We start from the raw sequence: 9,952 nt of genomic DNA, 5'->3' as shown, positions 1-9,952 counted from the left end.
ATGATTGGCGCGTGGGTGAACTAACCCAATGCTATGTGATCTCACATACTTCGTAGGGATTACCCCTTGATGAAATCCACATGCAAATCTCCAAGAAATTGATGAATCTTGAACTTTCTTCTCTTTTCTCCTCTTTTCTCTTTTCTCTAAGTCCTTGCGTGAACTTTAACTTTTCTAAACTGACTAAACTCTGATTTTACCCCAATTAAAGTCCTAAAAACGAATTAAAACGATTGGGTAAGGAAAATACTAATATACCCTTCAAAAATCCGGACTAGACTTTCCTTATTCAAATAGCCCAATTTCCAAAGGGCATATCTCACTCATACGAACTCGGAATCGAGCAAACTCGGAGGCGTTGGAAATATTATTCCAAGATATTTTCTACTCTTTCTAGAAACACACCTAACTCATCCTGAGCTAGAAGTTATGGTCCTTTGAAGTTGACAAAAAACTCAACTTATCCTAACTTAACAAAATTTCCAGATTTTCATTCTTTCCAAAAATGACTATTTCCAATTCTTAACTCCTTCCTAGTTATTTCAATTTGCTAGATGTTACACATGATGCCTTTCCTTGCTAGCAGCATAGGGGAACCGGACAAAAGGTAGATTTTCTTCATTGACACCAGCCATTAAGAGAAGCCTGCAAGAGTTGGGAAGTATACGTTAGAACACGATGGGATTAGATAATATTTTGTTTGAGGGTAAAGGAAATTTTCTATCTCTAAGGGGATGCAGGCCATTGGTTTCCTATGTCCCACCACAGCGGGATGAGGGAGGCCACCACAACGGGATGAAGGCCGTTATGATGAATTCCAGGCACGACCATGGTGCCCCTTCGTCCCAAAACCCTTGTTTTCACAGAATTCCAGCATATCAAAGTATATATTCAGTACCTTAGAACCTAAATATGCGATTATTTTTGCAAAATAACCCCTAAATGATGTCAAAGTGTGAGTTTTACACCAAGAAAACTTTCCAACTTCTCCCCACCTATTTTGGTAGCGATTTGACCGTATTTTTATGAAGTCCTTATGCCCAGGACGTTGTGGACGTAAGGGAAGAGCCCATGCTACATTTTCTAGCCAATAAGCAACTATGTTTATGTTCGGAAAAACTACCCCAAAACATATTCTACCCAATCAGTTAGGATCATGCAACCGTAGTAAGTAAGTATTGAAGTAAAGAAGTGTAAGGAACGTAAAACTTACCTTTTTATTGATGATCGGAAGAGAGTTATAGAGAGGACTTTGAGACTTTTTGAGTGAGAAAATGGGAGAAATGAGGAAACCATTCCCCAGTTTCCCCATTCTATTTACGATCTCCCACTACAGCGGGAGGTTCGTCACCACAGCGACCCTACCTTAGCGAGAAGCCAAATGCTCTTAGGAAATTTATTCTCCCATCCCGCCAGGGAGGTAGCACTCCAGCGGGATAAGTTTCCACCGAAGCAGGATGAGCGAGACAGTATGTAAATAACGCGAAGTCTAATTTTCTCTTTTTTCACAAAACATCTAAAAAATGCGTGAATCACCCCAGAAACCCTCCAAAGGCTTCTCTAGGCTTGGGAAAGAAGGAGGAACAGATTTCTAGTGTGGGAGATCATAACTTATAGATTCTTGGTCAAATTCATCGTCTTGTCGTCCGGAAACTAGAATTGGAGCTATAGTTTCGTGCAACAGCTTGGCGCCTAGGTAAGCTAGGTTTTTTTAAAATTAGTAGTTATAAATCTGATATTCACTGTGCAGTATATTGGAATTGATGGTAGAAATCATGCATAGGCTTTCATGCACCGAAGTGTGGCAGTTGTATATATATTCCTAGGTTTTTCATTAGACGTATACCGTAAGGGAAATCCATAGTTCGTGAAACAAGGTTTAGGTGATTGTTGTGATTTCTTAAATGTATATTTTTGTTGATTATTGGCGTATGGTATGCATGCGCATATGACATACGATAAAAGTGGAAATAAACCTAATGAATTTATTATAACAATGCATGCCATGAACTTGAGTAATTAACTTTATGATATGAGTATTGTATGTTATGGATGTGATTATGATTATGATTGTGATGATTGTATCGAGTGTCACGTACTGACACACTAACTTGTATTGGATCGGGTGTCACGTATCGACACACTAACTTGCATTGGATCGTATGTCACGTCCGGTATACATATTGGAATGGGTGTCACGATCCGGCACACTAACAATTTGGGTATGGGTCCCATGAGAGGACCATTGACTTGTCATATGTGTGTATTATTAAGAATATGGAATTGTACATTTCTCTTGAATTGATAACTGGTTTGTGCATTACATATAGATATATGTGTGGGTTGCGTTGTTGTAAATTAGTTGAGATATAATTATTGTGAAATGGATTAGGAATAGTTAGGTTCCAATCGGGAGGCAATACGGTGAGTAGAGACCAAGGGTCCCGGTGTCCTTACGTGTTTCCCTTGGAGAATGGTAGGGAGTATTGTCATTGAGAATTAGGGTGGTGTCGTGTTGTGTCGTCGAATGAACGTGTATTATCCGGTAGAGGATTGGTTTAGAAATGGTTAGCGGGCCTTGATAGAACGTACTATGGGGTCAAGGGTGATGGTGTAATGTTAAATATCAAGAATTGGTAAGGCCAAATAAGTAGAAAAGTGGACGAGTGAATAGTCTTATTGCATGTTTCTCTAGTCGATTTCTTATATTATGCGGTGGGTATTGGGTTGACCAATGATGCCTACGAGTACGTGTGGTTTTGTATTGATACTACTCTTGCTATGTCTTTTTGGGATAGTCTGTAGGCAGGATTGGTGATGTCTCATACGTGAAGACGAAGATAATCTCCAACAGCTTCTATTTTTCCTTCCATGTGATGGGAGTTGTGTCATTTATTAATTGTGTATACCTTGTAATCTTAGTAGCTCTTGTACCTATTTAGACTAGATCTCTGAGATGTTAATTACTTTACAAGTCTTAACTCAATTTGTTTAAAGCTCTTATTTTATGAAAAATCTCCATGAATTGATTTTATCTTTGTTTCTTAATCATCCTCATTGTTTTAATTATTGGGAATCGAGGGTTCTCCTACTTAGGTGTTATAGTAGGTGCCGACACGACTCGGTGGGTTGGTTCGTGGCAGTACTCACCTCCATCCCCATTCATCATAGTAATAACGTGGGGACTCACCTCTTGTTCAAGTCTAAGAAGTAGGGGAATTGCCTCATATCTTTTCATATGGAGGTTAAGGATAATCGTCTCTAGCCTCATTATTCATTAAGCATTTTAGTCTAGATTCATTTTAGGTTAGCAATCCTTTAAACCTAGAATCATTCATGTGAGTAAACCTTTCACATTCATTCAATCATGCTTATCGATTCATTATAGGAAGTATCTCTTCCACATCATAGCATTTACAATCAACAATGCGTAGTCTATGGTTTACTCTTAAAGCACTACATCTCATGATCATCATCTATGCTTTACTCTCAAGAAATTAACATCATCTTCATCATACATGCTTCAATCTAGAGCAATTCTATTCATAATTCATCAATCCTATAAGAATACATCTAACCCATAGAGTTTCCCTCACATAGCATCAAACCCAAAATATCAATTCAACCCTAAAATCATAGGATAGGAATGGGTACATGTAATTTCATCCTAAATACATGCAATTCAATCAAAACCATCATAATCCACTCAATTGGATCAACATTCATCATAACCCACAACAATGGAAGAAACCCTAACTAGAATTAGGGAAATTCTTCATCAAATTGTGGAATTCTGGGGACTCCATGAGAGGAAGGATCCCATGGATGAAAAGCCATCATACCTTAGTCACAAAGATCACCAAATCTTGAAGATTGGAAGACTTGATCTTGGCCTTGCTTCAATCTCCTTCTTCTTCTTCTACTTTCTAGAGAGAGAATATTTGAGAGGAGTTTTGGGAATTCTGTTGGGATTTTGAGAGAATGACTTTATTGGATGATATTGGGGGTTAAAATTACTTATATAGGTGGTCTAAGTCTAGGTAAAATGACACCACATTGATTTAATTGAAATTGGAAAAAACCCTTAACTCCCTAAAATAACTATCAGCTGTCACCCACGGAACCCCCACTTACGGACTGCGGATGGACCCACGGTACATCCTGCACACCTTGGTTCTCTGTTAGAGACTTTTACCCTACCTACGAACCATGGACCCACCTACGGTCTGTGGGTCCAGTCGTTGACCTAGTCTAGAGGATTTTTTGGGTGGCCCTCTCCACGGACCAACCTACGGTCTGTGGTCCAACCCACGAGCTGTGGTTGGCCACCGTGGATGGCATCTGAAACCTCTGTAAAATGGCTACCTAGCCCTAGCTCGAATTCGAGGTGTTACAGTATGAGTACGGATCCACGTGTACCCAGTATATATCATAGATTGATAATGAATAAGTAGTGACAGGAGTATATAAGAAAATATTTTCTTATTTTTAATTCCACATTATACTTATCAACCAAGATTTTATCAAATAGAGATAATCAAATGTCATGTAATGTCCAAACATCAATGAAGCACACAAACAAAAACGAATGAAGGATGTAATGAAAGGCAATGCAATGTGACACCATGAAATGATATGCCTCAAATTCCTAGTACGCTCTCAACCAAATATACATGATATTCCTCGGAAATACATCAAGAGTTCATGACCCATAAGGGACTCGCGAGGTCCATATACTGACACAGATGATCTCCACGTGTCTATGCGAACGATCTGAACGCACTATCATAAAATCAAACAATCTCCGGACAATCTCCACATGTCCTACTGATAATCATAACAAATCTCTTGTACAGACGATCTCCACGTGCCCAAATTATAATCACAACTCGATCTCAACACAAACAATCTTCACGTGTTAGACCCTTACTCATACTCGATCTCTCAATGTATGTTCACACTATGATATCAATAAAAGGGGATGATGAAGAATCTCAAAAAATCAAATGTCGTTATGACATATGACCAGCTCAATTATCACAAATATATGGATTCAACAGAGAAATACAACCACACAAAAGAAATCAAGTCACTAAATACATAAGCTAATGCCCATATGTTTTGGCATTCTCAAATTACAATTTATCATTTATAGTAATAAAATTTCCCTTTAATAACACTGATACTCGTACCAATGCCCGTCACACCTTTGGTACGAGACCCCTATATTTTGCCCTTACCCATTGTCTATTCTATTTTTAATCTTTAATTAGAAAATGACCCTCAACGAAGTCTAGGAAGTCTAAACATACCTTAAATGCCGAACATGTGTCACAAATCTTCAAGATTTCACCTTTTCCATTTCGTAAAGCTTCATAGCGATCCCAATCTATCAAATATGCATTGTTTGTAAGTAAATGAGTCTGTAGACACCGATATTACTATAATTCTAGCCTAAATCCAAAAACTCGCCCTAAAGTTAAATCAAGACCCAAAAGGTTAAAACTAAATTGCCCATATTGTAGACCCCAAATTTATATCACATAAACTAATTATATGGAGCAAAATTACAGGACCATTGTCTTGAAAATATGCTCACACAAATGAAATTACACCAAATTAGTCACAATTTACATTAACCATGTAAAGTTCCAGATTCTAGCTTTGATACCTTCAATAAGAGATGTACTATTATTTATTAGAATAATATTACAATTAGACGGAAGGAAGTTGCCATTTCTTTCCTATTTATATATATATATATATATACACACTCCATTAGTACAAAAGTAATCCTTTATTAATGACTAAAGTTACAAACACACAACTCTATACTATCCTTGCTCTAAACAGATCCTACACTACCGTACAACACATGTCATAGATATTTTTATTATAGATTATTATTACAAACACACAACTCTATACTATCCTTGCTCTAAATGTTCACTAAAGTCAATAATTTCAACTTAACAGCTTCCAAAATTCTAAAACTTTCAAAAATCTCAACTTTACGATCCAGTTTCAAATTAATTCTCAAAATCTTATCTAATGCAACTCTGAAATTATTAAGATGGATAAAACGGTAATTTTTCATAAAATTCCAAAAATGACCTTGAGGGTCATTACACCATTTTACCCTTAAATTAAATTGAAATATTGAAAAAAATATTTAATTAAATAAATATTAAATAGTAATCATATTATATTTTAGTAATACTAATACTAAGTATATAAAAAGTGGAAAGGTGTTACATCAAAAATATTCATAAAAAGTTGTTAGATGATTTTACCCTTTTAAAAATTAGTTACAAATATATATATATTTCATTTTCCAGTGTCACTTATAATATTGCATATCAGCCTATAGGTAATATTGTTGTGGAGGTGGTATGCTAGGAGAATAATTAGTATTATTTATATTTTCCTATACAGATAAAATTACTATCTAACATCACTAAAATAAACGTTGCTATTTTTTCATTAGTGAAGTTTTATTCTATACTATATTCTTATTTTTTTATTTTCTTTATTCGATTCCTAAATTAAGAATTTCTCATCGATATCTCTGAGAAAAATTATATGGTAAGTTCACTTCTTTTTTAATCTTCTATTTCAACTCAGGTCATATTACATGGTAGTTCTCTTCTTTAAAATAGTATATACAGAATATTATAACAGTTCTCATTTTTTGTTTGTTACAAACTTATGGGACCTTATTTTTTTCTTCCATTAGAACTTTCGTTAGATGAAAATTTTATAATTTTTTTATTATTGTTTGCTTTATTTCTGTAATGATTTTTCTATATGTAATTTTTATGTGCTATATCCACATTTTAAAAAAGGTATTTGTAGGATTAAATAGAATATGATGAGATCATTTCAAAAGCAGACTATATATACACTTCAAAACATACCACTATAGTTTAGACCTTTATTACATCCTATAATTATTAAGATTATAAATATGTTGTCTAGAGGTGAGAAAGAATCTAACATATCTTGTAGTGTAGTGTTGTGTTGTTTGTAATATTGAAACGAAAGGAATGCATTCTAGAGCGTGCTAACTTTGATGTGACATTGAATTTTTTTTTTACATTTTTATATGCTTTCAGTTTTGCATATGCATAATGAATAAACATATATTTTTTTGTATTGTTATAGACCAATAGATTTATAAAAATGTATTAATGTTTTTCAATATTCAAGAATTCTGAACGACTAAATTTTAAAATATTTGATGATAGAAATATTGAAAGTTTTAACATTGAATTATTGAAAATATGTTGTAAAGACCTTTTTCGTTGTTACAGGTGAACTACCAGTGAAAGAAATTGGGCAAGGATACTTTAGGAGTAGTGAGTTAAGATTTTCATACTAGGCAAGACTCGGATGAAATTACAGCAAGGAGATGTCTAGAGCAATCTGGAAAAAGGAGTGCATAAAATGTCTACGCATGAATTGATTTTTCTATTTGCTAAGACATTAATGAGTCTTTATGACTTTTAAGAATCAAATTCGGGGGAGTACAACTCGTGATATCGAATTTGGCGTGAAGGAGTTAGTTTGGAACATTAAGGTATGTAGGTGATGGTTGTTTATTTTTCGTTTATGTTATATGTGCTTGCTAAATATTTGTTAGTATTGCGTGCATGATGTATGGTTAGGGAAATGGAAGAAGCATGAATTGAAGTTTTAATTGTTGTCAATTCTATGCAATGAATGTGTTTACTTGGGTATACAAGTGTTATTGTCATTTATTGTGATTGTGATTGTTGAGTTGCTCGGGTATCACGCCTGGTTAAGAATATTTCCATGGTTGATTTGGGTTCCACGCCTAGTACATACTAACAGTTGGCTCAGGTACCATGTGTGGTATGAGATATCTATATAGTTGACTCGGGTACCATGCATGTACAAATTACTAACGGCTGGCTCGAGTACCATGCCTGGTACATTAACTATTTGTGTGTGGGTTCCATGAGTGAATTGGATTGGATTGTTATGTTTTGGTTGTTTATGTTTACCTATTTTACTAAGTTGTGGTTGCTTGTTCATATTTTATATGTTGGAACAAGTTGATGATCCTACAAGTACACTTTGGATTTTGTGTATTGATATTGCACGTGCTCTTTCTTTGTTGAGTACAGGGCTACAAGGATTACTAGACCTCGAATATGCATCAAGGAAATGAGATGAAGAGCATAGTATGAGTATCAAAATAACGGGCACCCAACATGCAGTAAATGGAACAATCCAATTCACTCATGGAAAATAGAATAGGTAAAGCATAGGCCGACTTAGCTCGAGATTGTAAAAGCACAATAAATGTGAGTAGGTAAAGTAGTAAGTAAGGCAGTAAATGGAACAATAAAAGTGAAGTATCTCATAAATAGAATAGGGTTAATGTGAAGTAGATAACACAATAAATCAAACTAACTATAACATAGTTGGAACCCTATAAGCCCACAAGGTGCACACAAAAGACAAAGTAGAAGAAATAACTTGGACCACATAAGCCCAATGAGTACACATATGATCTAACAACAATAATTGGAAAATATCATGAGAAACCATGAACCACCAGCCGAAATTCACGAAAGGAAAACCTCATAATCCTTATAAGGGTAACTTACAACCTAAGCATAACCTCTCCCAGAATCTGACATCAAAATAGTAACAAACAAGGTCTATCTCCTCCTGGAATTTGATGTCAGGATAGCCATACAAAACCTAGCCTCTCCCAAAATATGACATCATGACAGCTGCCACAAAACCTAGCCTCTCTTGAAATCTGACATTAGGATAAATATAAAAAAACCTAGCCTCTCCTTGAATCTATCATCGGGATAGCTACATCAAAACCTAACATCTACCTAAATTTTACATCGAGATACATACAATAGAGGATCAATATTTCTAGGAATCTAACCTCAGGAAAGTCAACCACAATAGAGAAGTAGAGTCTACAACAAGGCTAAGCACCCATTTTTACTATAATCATCCCTTTTTTTTATACTAAACAGGTACCTGAAGGCTAAAGCCCAATGCAAAGGGTCAACTCTAACCATAGTCTGATCCAACCCAAACCAAAGCCACACAAGCCAGCATGGCTAAAGTCAAAGGCACGCACAAGCCAAACTTAGGCTATGACCCTACATAAGTACAACAAGGAAATCCTAATCCATACATTGACCAAAGAGAAAGAACATCAATATAGTCAAGAGCAAGGAACACATTTCCCAAAAATACCAAAAATAACACAAACATAAAATAAAATAATGATATCAACAAGGATCATAATATTAAACCCAACTATAATACTAGCAAATTATCATGCTAAAACAACCAACAATCCAAGTATAAGATCAGTAAGTCATAGTTATTCTTGATAACGATCACGCGAGCTCTAAAACATTTAAAATGTGGATTTCCTTTTTGAGCAACCTCTAAATGATACCATGCTATCAAATTAGTGATCTAGGCATCAATACGAGAGAACTTATACGCATAATATAATCAAGAATCTTGAGCACTGATGGCTATCGTGACCAACGACACTAACCTACGGTATGAGTGTCTACGATCGTCGATAGTATAGTATCCCAACTAAAGGTTGGGGTCGTGTCCCAAGGGAGTGGTTTAAAAATTGATAGAAAAATAAAATTAAGCTCTAACTAGTCGTAGCTAAAGACATTAACGAATAAAAATATTGTAAATTAAAGTGGATGACACGAAAGTGTCAAATATCGAATTGGGGGTTTTGTCACAATTAGTAAAAATAGCGAAAATAAACAAGAAAATCAAGTATGGGGAAATGTTCATGGGGTGTGACCGCAATACAAGTTGAGAAAAGTAGTTGGGTACATGCTTTTTGAAAGGGAATTTGCAAGATAATAGTGACTAGGCTAAGCTTTAAATGGAAATAAGTTCCCTCTCGGGCAACTTACCC

Source organism: Solanum tuberosum, unplaced genomic scaffold (genome assembly GCF_000226075.1).
Source record: "Solanum tuberosum cultivar DM 1-3 516 R44 unplaced genomic scaffold, SolTub_3.0 scf00275, whole genome shotgun sequence".
In the NCBI taxonomy this organism is placed as follows: Eukaryota; Viridiplantae; Streptophyta; class Magnoliopsida; order Solanales; family Solanaceae; genus Solanum; species Solanum tuberosum.
This window is presented reverse-complemented; position numbering follows the sequence as displayed.